Source organism: Protopterus annectens, chromosome 2.part2, assembly GCF_019279795.1.
Source record: "Protopterus annectens isolate FY-2018-M chromosome 2.part2, PAN1.0, whole genome shotgun sequence".
Classification (NCBI taxonomy): Eukaryota; Metazoa; Chordata; order Ceratodontiformes; family Protopteridae; genus Protopterus; species Protopterus annectens.
In genome coordinates this window covers 1114363111-1114376215 of record NC_056730.1, presented here as the reverse complement: position 1 = coordinate 1114376215, position 13105 = coordinate 1114363111, and the positions used below count along the sequence as shown (strand labels likewise).

The window sequence follows — 13105 nt, the reverse complement described above, 5'->3', positions numbered from 1 at the left end:
ACAGCCAGTACCGTAGTTTAACATTTAATCTGAAGGACAGCACAATCAGGAGTTCGGCATCCCATTTATGCGGCAGTCCTGTGTCAGTGATGGAAGCAGACACAAGCGCCTGGTATAGGAGTAGAACCCACAGTGTTCTCACCTTCCATCATTAAAGATAAGCTTGCTACCTGCTGAGCTACTGACACTGGAATTCACATTAAATAATTAACAAGTTATTAATAACTACCCAGAAAATCAATTTCTGATGTGCCCGCATGAAATCTGTGCAAAACGGCAACTGCTGTTGTCTTACAGTGCAGTCTGCCAGCTCTAATGCACTGGGTAACACCTTCACAGGTAATCACACAGCTCTAGGGAATCACTTTGGGCACTGTACATACATATGAAGGTAAAGAATAACAACCACTGCATTTTTCATTACAGAACTGAGTACGTCTGAGGCAATAATTTTAAACAAACAAGATGACTGGCATCAGTTAGATGTCAGTCATTTTGTCTACAACAAAAAAGTTTCAATAAAACAAAACATGGTATGAAATGTACAGCACTGTATTTAATTTTCTTTTTCTTCTTTCGGCTGCTCCGGTTTGGGGTCGCCACAGCGGATCAACTGTTTCCATTTTTTCATATCCTCTGCATCGTGCTCTGTCACACCAACCACCTGCATGTCCTCTCTCACCACATCCATAAACCTTATCTTAGACCTTCCTCTTTTCCTGTTACCTGGCAGCTTCATCCTTAGCATCTTTTTCCCAATATACTCGGCATCCCTCCCCAGCACATGTCCAAACCAACGAAATCTTGCCTCTCTGGCTTTGTCTCCAAACCTTCCAACCTGGGCTGACCCTCTAATATACTTATTCCTAATACTGTCCATCCTCATTTCACCCAGTGCAAATCTTAACATCTTCAACTCTGCCACGTCAAGCTCTGACTCCTGCCTTTTTGTCAATGCCACTGTCTCCAATAAGATATAACATAGCTGGTCTCACTACCCTCTTGTAGACCTTCCCTTTCACTCTTACTGCTACTTGTCTGTCACAAATCACTCCTGACACTCTTCTCCACCCACTCCATCCTGCCTGTACTCTCTTCTTCACCTCTCCTCCACACTCACCATTACTCTGAACTGCTGATCTCAAGTATTTAAACTCATCCACCTTAGCCACCTCTACTCCCTGCATCCTCACCATCCTGTATCCTCCCTCTCATTCACACACATATATTCTGTCTTAGTCCTGCTGACCTTCATTCCTCTTCTCTCTAGAGCATATCTCCACCTCTCCAGGGTCTCCTCCACCTGGTCCCTACTCTCACTACAGATCACAATATCATCTGCAAACATCATAGCCCACGGGGACTCCTGCCTGATCTAACTTGTCCATAACCATTACAAATAAGAAAGGGCTCAAAGCTGATCCTTGATGTAATCCCACCTCCACCTTAAACGCATCCGTCACTCCCACCACAGACCTCACCACTGTCACACTACCCTCTTACATATCCTGTACCACTGTTACATACTTCTCTGACACTGCCGACTTCCTCATACAATACCACAACTCCTCTCTAGGCACTCTGTCATATGCTTTCTCTAAGTCCACAAAGACACAATGCAACTCCTTCTGACCTTCTCTGTACTTCTCCATCAACACTCTCAGAGCAAACATCGCATCTGTAGTGCTCTTTCCTGGCATGAAACCATACTGCTGATCACTAATCACCACCTCCCTTCTTAACCTAGCTTCCACTACTCTTTCCTATAACTTCATGCTGTGACTGATCAATTTAATTACCCTCTGTAGTTACTACAGCTCTGCACATCACCCTTATTCTTAAAAATCGGTACCAAAACACTTTTTATCCATTCCTCAGGCATCCTCTCACTTTCCAAGATTTCATTAAACAATCTAGTTAAAAACTCCAGTGGCATTTCACCTAAACACATCCATGCTTCCACACTGTATTTAACAGTATGTTAAAATTTGTATAACATGTACCTTTGGTCTTCTGTTTATGACTTATGAGAAATATAATGTAACAACGAAAATAATACTAAATAAAGCAATGGCATCTGTTATTCTAAAACACTTTTCAGCCTTAAATGTAATGTTATCGATGGCAATATGACAAGGCGAAAACAGAGATCTTTTACACAGAGCACTGTTCCTTTGCATTTGCATACAGAAAATGCCCTTTCTGTTTTAAGATTATGACAGCATATCTTTAATGAAGGTTTTTACCTTTTCTCAAAAATATGAATGCAACATATTACAGTATTATGATTTTTACTAATGGAATCCCAAGCTCTGTCGTAAACATAAACTATGTTGTTTACAAATGGCTAAACATTACCAGGAATTGACTGAATACACTATTGTTATACCTCTTCATGCTGCAGGTGACATAAACAAACAACTCGGCTATGGAGCTGGGAAGCTCTCACATTACAAGCAAATAATTCTATGAGGTGTAGCATTCATGTTTGTAATACAAATCTCCTGTATGTAAAGGCAGGCTTCTATTCATATCACGGAGCTGTTAATGCTTATCACCCTTCTGGAGTAATATTTCCGCAGAGTGCTGTATTCTTCTCAAGCAGTGCACACCAATGCCATGTGTTTTTGCTGTCCACACTATAAGAAAATACAGAAGACTTCAAATACATTTGCTTTGTTTATTTGTTTTTGGCTGTGTCATTGGGTTTTTATTACATGTCATCTGCTACTATTTTAAAAGCAATTAATTCCACCTTGATGCCTATCCCATTTTAAATGTTATTAGTATTCCAAAGAGAAAGAACAGGTCAAGTTATATAAATAAACACATAACATGATAAAGTACAAAGGATGCAAATGGGATTTTTTTTTCCCTTTAACACAAATGTGTGAAGCACACATACTACAGCACTGTGGTACTTTGTTTCTAATGTGGTATTTTTTCCAAATTTATCAAAGAAAATGGAAAAAAATCTTAATTTTTACAATTACTTTTTTCTACATTTAAAATCAAAGTATCGTGTCTTTTCTCTAAGTAATGGCATCCTTGGCGGTAACTAAAATAAACAGCGGAGAATATGGCATGCAGCCAGGTTGAGCAGAAAACTTTCTCCCCACATAAAACAGTAACTTGTGGCAAATATTTGTGGCCTTGTCGCAATTTTGAGTCTCTGACTTAAAATGTTCTCTGTTTGTAGGACATTTAAGAATATCAGAAAAACCTGAGGGAAATTACTTTTAGCAAATCATGAGAAATAAAATGAGTCATAAATTTGTTATTACATCCTTTGTATATTTTCTGGTAAAAAAATGTTACATTTCCTCCTACTAGAGCCCCAAAGCCAGGCAGCCTTTATCATGACAAACATTTAGATTTCAGCCCATTCACAGGTGTGCAAACTGGATTCCTAGTGAAGAACTGAAACAACCATCATCAACCCACACTTCAACAAATATAAGTTGTCAACATGACATGAGCGTGACCCTGTATTTCATCATCATCTCAGTGGCATTTCACAACATGAGAACATAAATGATGACCTGTCAGCCAGTAATCTGTGGATACAAATAAGCTGTATAGTCATCTATCTTGTAAACATAAAATGTAGCCCCTATAGGCATGTGTACTCATGTATTAATACAAATGCACACATGGAAGCATGGAATATGTCTCCCAAATGGCTCCCATATGACTTATCCTAGGCATTAAATGCTGCCGATATACATGTTGAAGCACTAAGCAAGAAAACGAAGAATCTGTGCAGCACATAACATCCCATTTTCTTGATCTGAGTCTTTTTATCAACAATGACTATGTTCTTGCATGCTGTATACAAATACACGTACATGGAAGGGCTATATACAGCCCCTAAACCACTCATCCACTAAACTAGGAGACTATTGCTCTGTCCACTATACCAACAAGCCACCAGCCTACAAGGACTGCACCAGCTTACTTCTACTTTCCCTACCAGTGGATCTATGTCATATTCATGGCTACAACATCTTTTGAGTTCCTGATTTACAAGGTGCCAACGGAATATATCTAAGAACTCTATGGCTGCTGAAACATGAGGCGGAGTACTTGTGCTCTCTGAGGGGTGGGTCAATGATTTACACTTCAATCCTTCATTATGAAGTTGTAAAAACCCTGTCATAAACAGAGGTTAAAACTACAATGGAGATACAGCCTACAATGAAATTAATAACACAAAAAAACACTTGAGCATATACAGAAAGGAGCCACACATTAATTTTGGTGTGGCTCTTTCTGTATACGCTCAAGCGTTTTTTTGTGCTATTGGTATTTGATTTACTACTTTTCAGGAATTACCTCCAGCACGTATTTTTAGCTACATTGAAATTAGTTCACCTGAGCTCACCATCTTGTAGACAGCTTTAACCAAACTTATGCAAATGGTTTTACTTCAGAAAACCGGAATACATCAGCCACCACATGAAATTGGTTACAAAGGTTAGAAATTTTCATTTTGGAGGCAAAAGGAAGACATATAAACAGAATAGAAGAAGAACTGCTAAGAACAGAGAAAATCACGTGGAAATGGAAGATAAGGAGAAGGGCGGAGTGGGGTGACTACAGCTTGGGGAGGATAGCTCAACAGTGGGACATGGAACTGGACAGCAGGATTATTTTACAGATACGATGGCTGCAAGTGAAACAGCTTACCAGAGGATACTGTGAATTGGGATTTACTATGATTAATCACAACTTAGCTGAAACGAAAAAAATATATAACTAAAACGTCTTCTGAAATGTTTAACTATACACCCATATCAACATTTCATAATAAACTACTAAATACTAGAAAGCAACTGTTTTTGCAGTGTGTGTGACCCTACTTCAAAGGTATAATAAGAAACAAAAAAGATGGGAAACAAAGACAGCAAATAAAAATCAATGATGTGATATTAAGAGACCCAAAACTGAATAACCAAATGTACAGGAGTATCATATTTTTTACAATTTTAGACGTTGCCCGTTCGATTCTCAGTTAGAGCGTCTTCTGTGTGGCGACATGCGTGAATGGGCATTCCTTCGTTGAAGGTTGTGCATTAGGCCTGGCAAGCCAGCACATCAAAATCTACTGCCAATCATTAGCGGACCAGAGTTCCGCTGTGGCGACCCCTAACCGGGAAAAGCCGAAAGAAACAAACAAAACCTATTCAAAGGTAAATCGTTTTGCAGTTGTATAACCAAGGTTATAAATATGGTTAAATAAAGGGAAAACCCCCTGGTCAAACCCAGTAAAGCTAACAATCTGTGTACTGTACTTTAATAAAGTAATATTTTGTGGTGGAATATAACTATTTCTGACTGCATAGCTTTGCAGTAGATTATTTTATCACACTATAGTGCCACAATGGTATAGTGGTTGCACACTGGATTTGAAAGAAGAGGTACAGGGACGAGTTTGACAGCTTTGGAATCATATTCTGTCAGTATCAATGGCTCAATAGGTAAACAACTTACCTTTCATGCTATATTATAAGAAGTGTGTGGTTCTATTCCCATGCCTGATGGGTGCTCTATTCCTGAGTGCGTCATCCCTCAGATGACATGTTAAATCAAGGTCATGTGGATATAAAAGACCCACTGGACTTATCAAAACAGTGCGGATGCTTTACTTACAAATACTAAGGAAGTGCAGAGGATTAATAATATTAGTTGTTAGTGAACTGATTTCTGTAATCCAGGGTTTGACTCCCGCATCTTCCATTTGCCTACTCTGCGATTCTAAGCAAGTCACTTAACCAGAGTGTGCTCTGGGGATAATTGGGAAAGTTAGGCTAGATTCCTCAATGGCCTCCTAGATGACATAACTACTTCTGAACCAGATCAGAATTTGCAAAAGGCTTTATTAGAGAGGTGGCAATACTTATGGTTTTGGCAAAGTTCAACACTGATTGATGACTTACCATCAAAAAATTGGCAGACACTACAGTAATTATTTCACAGTAATATATAAGTGAGGTGGGAACTAAAAATACAAAAATGAATAAACAATATGCTAATTTTTTTTTGGGGGGGGCTCCCTGGCACTGCAAAACTACAACATGGTTTGCAAAATAAAATATCTAATTACATGAAAGAAAGCTTAACAACAATAAAAAGAATTCATATTTCATACTGGGACATGATTCAAAACTAGTCTTTTAGCATCTCTGCATAAAATGGCAGTTGTGATGCCAATGCATAAAGATGGACCTATCTATTGACCCTGAAAATGACAGGCCTATTAGTTTTGATAGTATTGTTTGCAAGGCCATGGATAAGGGGCATAGAGTCCACTCTGCTTATCTGGACATTGCCTAGGCCTTTGGCACTACTCCTCCATGTTGGAATTATTGAAACCTTTCCCAAATCAACAGTAACCCATACAGAGTTCACTGGATTGGTGGGTGACTGGCTGTCTGACAGAACCCATGCAGAAAAAATCTGGAGTAATTACTCTATATACAAAGTGCCACCAGTGGTGTCCCACAGGGCACTATACTAGGTACGCCATGTGAGGTATATATTTCTGTGACATGAAAGACAATAACAAGGGAAAATGCATAAACAAGTTTGCTGGTGAATACAGACTGGGGGTATTTATCAAATCTAACTCTGAAACTCAAATTCCTCAGCAAGGTCTGTACCAAACAAATGCTTGGTGTATTAGTCATGGGTTTGGCCTCAAAACCAGGAAATGCAGCACAGTCTTCTTTTGTGTCTCTGGCATTGCTACTACGTAGCATACAAATACTGTAACACTTAAATTTGCTAACGTCATCATGGACTTGGGTACATATGTTGATAGCAGGCTCTCCTTTGACTGCCCTTTCTCTCTGGCAGTTAGAAAATCCTTCCACCTTGCACAACTTATCCTTTGTGGAATCTTCTCAAGGGCCAAAGAAGTTATTGTTCCAATTTATTCATTTCTTATTAGGCCCATCACTGAAAATAGTGCACCCATCAGCACGTACTGCTGTAAAAACCCTAAACCAGTCAATGTCTCCTTACCAACAAGACCTTGGCTCCCTGTAGCCTTAGCCACTCTGACAGACTTCAAGCCTTGCTTCTCTTCTCAGTGTCATACAGACTCCTGAGGGGTGATCACTGCTTAGTATTCCACACTATGAATGACCCAGAACTCTTTAAACTCCTTCACCTGGACAGAACTACTGGCAAAGCAAACAACCATTACAGGGACTTAAATGTATACTACCACATCAACATCAGATGACATGACAGATACCTAACCCAACATATCACCCAATTCTGGAATAGGCTGTCCTATTGGATTGGTGAGCGCAAATATTCACTAGGGATACAAGGAGAAATTCAGTGAGAGCCATTGTTAGTCTCCCAAAAGCACCAAGTCATGTGGCTGAGATTACTGATTGTTGCTCTGGCTGTAAGCTTAGTATGGACATATGAATTTATAACACCGCTTGAGCCTTCTTGGTAAAATTTGAAGTGCATTGCTTGATTTACAAAGTATCTAGCATGTCTGTCTCTCTATTAGACTATCAGAAGCAGCCAGCCAGACAGAGAAATTAATGGGTATTTTACTGTTTGGCGCTGCCGCACATAAAGGCATAAACTGTAGTGACAGGGGTTTATCATAGCTGTGCTGGATACCCTATTCTTATCTTACTCTGATAACTATTACTGCTTTATTTTGTTAATTCAGCTTCCTTTGAAAAAATTCTTAAATTTAAAAAACACAGAGCTCTCAGAACAGTGAAGAACCACTGATTACAGGCAAATAAAGCACATAAGCAAGAAGAATGCCACAGAATACTACAGCAACCTTCTTTGCGTTTTATAAGCAGCTTGTTCTGTACGAGTTTTACAATTAAAAAGCCAAAAGTCAGGTAAGCAGCTTATGATGTTGGTTATTTGAGCACTGACAATGTATTTCATTTGTTTCTTTATTACTAGTCATTGAAAAGACAACCTGGACTGTTTTGATTTAACATGTACTCCTAGCACGATTACAGTTCAGTGGTAAAGTCTGGATGGGGATGCAAAAGGTTATATTAATGTGTACCAGCATAAGTCCATTCAGTAATTAGCAGCAGTCTGAATTTCATACTAAAAAGACAGTCACTACATATGTGACATAAACAAATAATGAATGTAAGAAATTAATTTCCGTTCTGAATTTTTGATCAACATACTGCAAGTTGTCTCTTCTCCAGCAATAACATCATTAAACTCTCACATCCCTTCCTCAGTACTCATAGACTTTTGACTGAGGCAAAAGTGCATGAAGAAACTTGATTGCTTTCTGCTTGCAACCTACAAAATTGCATCATTTGGGAAACAGCTGACAATTTTATTTCCCCCTTGAAAGGCAGTGCAGGTTTACAGCTGGATTCTAGCTCTGCAAAGTAATCCACTTAGATAACTCTAGTACTTTTCAGTTGTCTTTCTGGAAATAAAAACAAATGCCTGCTCAGAATGGTGGCAGTTTAGCAATTCAATTCTTCTCAGTTACCTACAACAGAAGGTAAAGGGATTTGCCTCTGCTGTGTTGAGGGATACAAACCAGTTGTCCTGTGAGATTGGGGGGGGGGGATGCCCTCTTTATAATTATGCATCTGTGTATACTCTGAATATAAACTATGCTATTCCATATTATGAATGGATTTCAAAATGTGTACAGAGTATAATTATACATGAATATTATCTGCTATAAAATTAACAGACATTGCATGTGTGCCTGTCTGTCTGTTATAAACACAATTACACATTGTAAGCAAGGTATCATGTTAAAAATAAGTTTTTTAAGTGCCAGAGAGATTACAGCTTATTTTTTGCCATATCATTTGAAATAGGTACATGAAGTTATTATAACACCATCGACCACAGTGTGGTTTGTTATTAATTGTTTAATGAAGTATGATACATGCATATTAACGCCCATGTAATGACTGTTTAAGATACCAGACAGAATATGTGTATTTTTAGCGGCCCACCTCTGCACCAGCATTTAAGCAAGCCTTCTCATAAAAGTATCAAAGTAAGAAAGGTCTCTGCCATGTAAGCATAATAACACAATCCAGGCTATTTTTCACAGGGCTGTCAAAAGCCAATGCAGTACTGCAGTCATCTTCACTGATCCCTACTACGGGAATGTATACTACACCTACATTCTTTTCTAGGTACCTTTATAAGCCAACGCAATGCAATGTTACATCTGCCTGTTGAACTGCTGCTCTGATAGGGCAGGTATCTTGGACATTTAAGTACTGAACCTATGAACCTGTAAAGCAGTTGTAATACTTCTCATCACACTGAAAGTATACTATTGCTACACAGAAGGTACTGAAATTACTGTTATTGATTCAACTCTTATATTTGTGTGTGTGCAAATGTATATAATTACAGATATCTACCTGTATCCATCTATATATAATTAGATAAATACAGATGGATGCAGATATAGATAAACATGAATAGATATAGATACATACAAGTGTATGTGTGTATATATATATATATATATATATATATATATATATATATATGTGTGTGTGTGTATATATATATATATATATATATATATATATATATATACACACACACACATGGATATCCGAAGGGAAATCATGATGTGCTAACAAGGAAAAATAGTTGCAAAACAGTGTTGCACAGAAGTGACGAATCTAAGCAAGAAATTCATTTTTTTCCTATATGGATTTTACAAGTTTATTAAACCCACTGGTAAAAAAAAAAAAAAGAAGTCTGTCATTCAGAGGCAGCCAAAAGGCATTTGAGCTGCATCATGTCACTAGCATGTGACCCAGTAAAAAATACACACGAATACAAATATGCACACAATAAAAAGAGCTAAGGCTTAGTCAAAAAATAAGGCAGGTAAGTAAAAAGCATCATAACTACGTTCCTGCCCTGTACCTGACCTCTTGCCAAATTTTGTTCAGCACAAACTAAACTGTTCACACATTTTCCTTCAACATTTATGTGTTAGTAATTTTATAATAACATATATTTCCATAATAACATATATTTCCATAAGCTACCCGACGTTTCTAAGTTGCAAAAGCCTTCCACATCATGAAATAAGAAAATCCAAAATCCATTCAAGTTCATTAGTAGCCTGCTATCCACGTTAATTTTAATCACTGCTTATTTGTTCATTTGTATTATTACATAACATCATGTACAGTTCTCAAACATAAGGACGTGCCTTTTAGAGTCAATATCAGACTTTGCACTCCACCTGTCTTAAGCTGCGCTACCAAGGAAAATGAGAAGTGCCGCAGCGGCAGGAAAATTGGGCAACCTGCCTGTTAGCCTTGCTGCAAACTGATCGTTTCTGCTTGGGTTAAAAGACCTCTCAATTAAGCGTTGTTGTGTCAACTGTTGCACCAAGGTTTACAAACAGTGCGACTGACAGACCAAGGCAGGCATGTAATTAGCGAATCTGCAGGGAATATTAACAGCAACAATCATTATGCAGTGGGTGCCTCACCTGTTGACGTATGCTGCGTATCTGTACTGGCTCACCTGCTGGTACAAAATACTGATGGGAGCAGTAAGGAGTAGTTCCCTCGTGTTTAATAAGCCAGGGGCCAAGGCAGTTACCCAGTTCAATAACCTTCCACCCGCGTTCGCCACCACCACAGCTGTCACTCACTCGATTCTCCAAGACAGCGGCTTTGGCGGCGTAGCGCTCGAGCGAAACCACTGAGTTCTGGCCACGCCCCTCCAGTCTCCCAGCCACTGCTTTTACTGTCCTCGGTATGTATGATGTCACCAACCTGTACACACTGTAGCAGGAGTATATAATTATAAGGCACCGGGATGATCGCGTGCAGTGAGGTAGTGGATTACTACAATTAACGGCGGAGGAGCGGGAAGGCTTTGGGAACAGTGGAACGTCACAACTTGTGTTGTGGTAAAACTGCGTTGTGTCTGCTGCAGACTGCGGCAACTGGTTCAGCGAAGAAAAAGTAAACAGCAGGAGTCAAGTCTGAAACCAGAATGTGAACAACATAAAACATTTCAGTTTAAGAAACACGCAGTTCTAAAAACTCCCGAAACGTGTTTATTATGTTGTAATCAAATACATCTTAAATTATGGCGATTGTTAAGGCAGGCTATGCGTGTATAAGAATGCTGATAACTTGTCATGGACAGACATAGTGTACAGCGATATTAACTTGCTGTAACAGTATACTCTTAACTTACAGATTTCACTGTTATTTGGTTGTTTTACAGACAAAAGACGTCGAAGTACTGAAACAAACTGGTTTCTTAACACATAATCAGAAGGAACATTTTGAGGTACTGCCAGAATTGTATACAGGAGCAATGTGGTGAAAAGGCCTGGTGTGTCATAATTTGTACATTAGATAAGCACGTCATTTGTCAAGTCTGAAGCCTGAGTGCTTACATTGAAGGTGGAGTGCGGTGGCTGACAAATACATTTTATGTACAAAGTCTGACGGTGTGACTCTCGGAAGTAGAAGCGAAGGCATTTCATAGCTTATTGCATTTAATGATTTGTTACACAATGTTGAAGTAAGTGTGTGTGTGTGTGTATGAGTGTGTTTTTGATGGGAGGGGGTATTGCTACTGTTTTGGATAAAACAGCAGCTGTCACATAGGCACCAGTGAACCCCCCCAACCACAGCAGATTATCTTATTTTTATATTTTATAAAGTCTGTCAAACCAGCAAAAGCTAGCACAACAGTCTTGTGTACTTAATAAACCTGGTGGGTAAATTCTTATTTGTACCTCCTTTAAAATTCGAAGATATCCATGGTTATAGTAACTTTGTTTTGTCAAGTAACCAGCTTCACAATTCCATTAAATATTTTATCACCAACATAGTTCTCCTGGCTTAGTTAAATACTACTGGTGGACATTCTCTCTACTAAGCTAACATAGCCACAATTAGGTATCTACAATACCTGCTGTGTGGGGGTCCCTCAGAAGCTGCTGCTGGTGAAAAATGAGCAGAAAAATATGTATTTACACTGTTTAGCCCGAACAGGGCTGTAATATAACCTTGTTAGGATCAAGCTGATGATTTACATGAGCAAGGTAAGCACTAGAGGTCAGCGGACCTGAATGAATGATCTCAGTGCTTACCTTGGATTATAAGAACAGATGATCTTTCCGATCTTCAGAAATATTTTCTTTTTTTCTTTCAGGGTTTGTAAATGCTGGTAGAACATCCGATACTGGGAGCCTTTATTGAATCCCCAAATGATGTCGATACTCTACAAAAGGGCCTTACAGAAACAGATGCTTGGTGCCAAAGCCATGGGCTCAAGCTCAATGCCAAGAAATGTATAGTTATCCCCTTTGGGAAAAAACATGTATCCATGAATTACCACATAGGAGGCAGTACACTAAACACCGAAAGTGTGATAAGAGACTTAGGGACACAGGTGGACAGTGGTCTCACCTTCAATAACCACATCACCACAACAGTCAGGAAATCCTTCTATGTGGCACACCTCATCACTAAGGGCTTTTCATCCAGAAAAAAGAAGGTCATTGTCCCACTGTACTCATCCCTCATTAGACCCATTATAGAATACAACGCCCCATTTGGTATGTACCTCTCAAGACATCTGCAACAACTGGAAAGGCCGCAGAAATACCTCACTAAAAGAATCACAGGCCTAAACCAGATGCCCTATGCTGACCGCCTTAAAAAACTCCAGCTATACTCTGTCTTATATCGTCTACTCCGAGGCGATCTCTGCTTAACATACAAGGCCATGTCCAACCCAGAGCTGTTGCACATGCTACACTTAAAGAAATCACAATCCCTCAGAGCCACACGCTCCAGGGATCTAAACCTTGTCATCACAATAAACAAAACATGCTAGAGGGATAGGTTCCTGACCTAGAGACTCCCCAGACTTTGGAATAGACTGCCAATACATGTCAAGCAGAGCACCTCTTCAAAAGGAACCTTGATGATTGGATGGGAGAAAGGAAATTCACCCCAGGGATCACGTCAATCGCCCTGCTAGACAGGGGTCCAGGGAAGTAAATAGTGTGGGAAGAAATAGCCAGGGAATTGTTATGGCTAGGCTTGTATAGGCCCTA

The 13105-nt window shown here is 39.2% G+C and overlaps 1 protein-coding gene across 13 annotated transcripts in view; it reads right to left on the bottom strand.

Moving 5' to 3' along the window:
• The window catches only part of PIP5K1B (phosphatidylinositol-4-phosphate 5-kinase type 1 beta), a 1685295-nt gene extending 1674548 nt beyond the window's left edge, over positions 1-10747 (bottom strand). For all 13 annotated transcript variants that reach the window (XM_044064337.1, XM_044064336.1, XM_044064340.1 and 10 more), the window contains exon 1: positions 10508-10747. The gene's annotated coding sequence lies outside the window, so the exon portion shown is untranslated. The remainder of the gene's footprint in view (positions 1-10507) is intronic.
• Between the last annotated feature and the right edge of the window lie 2358 nt (positions 10748-13105).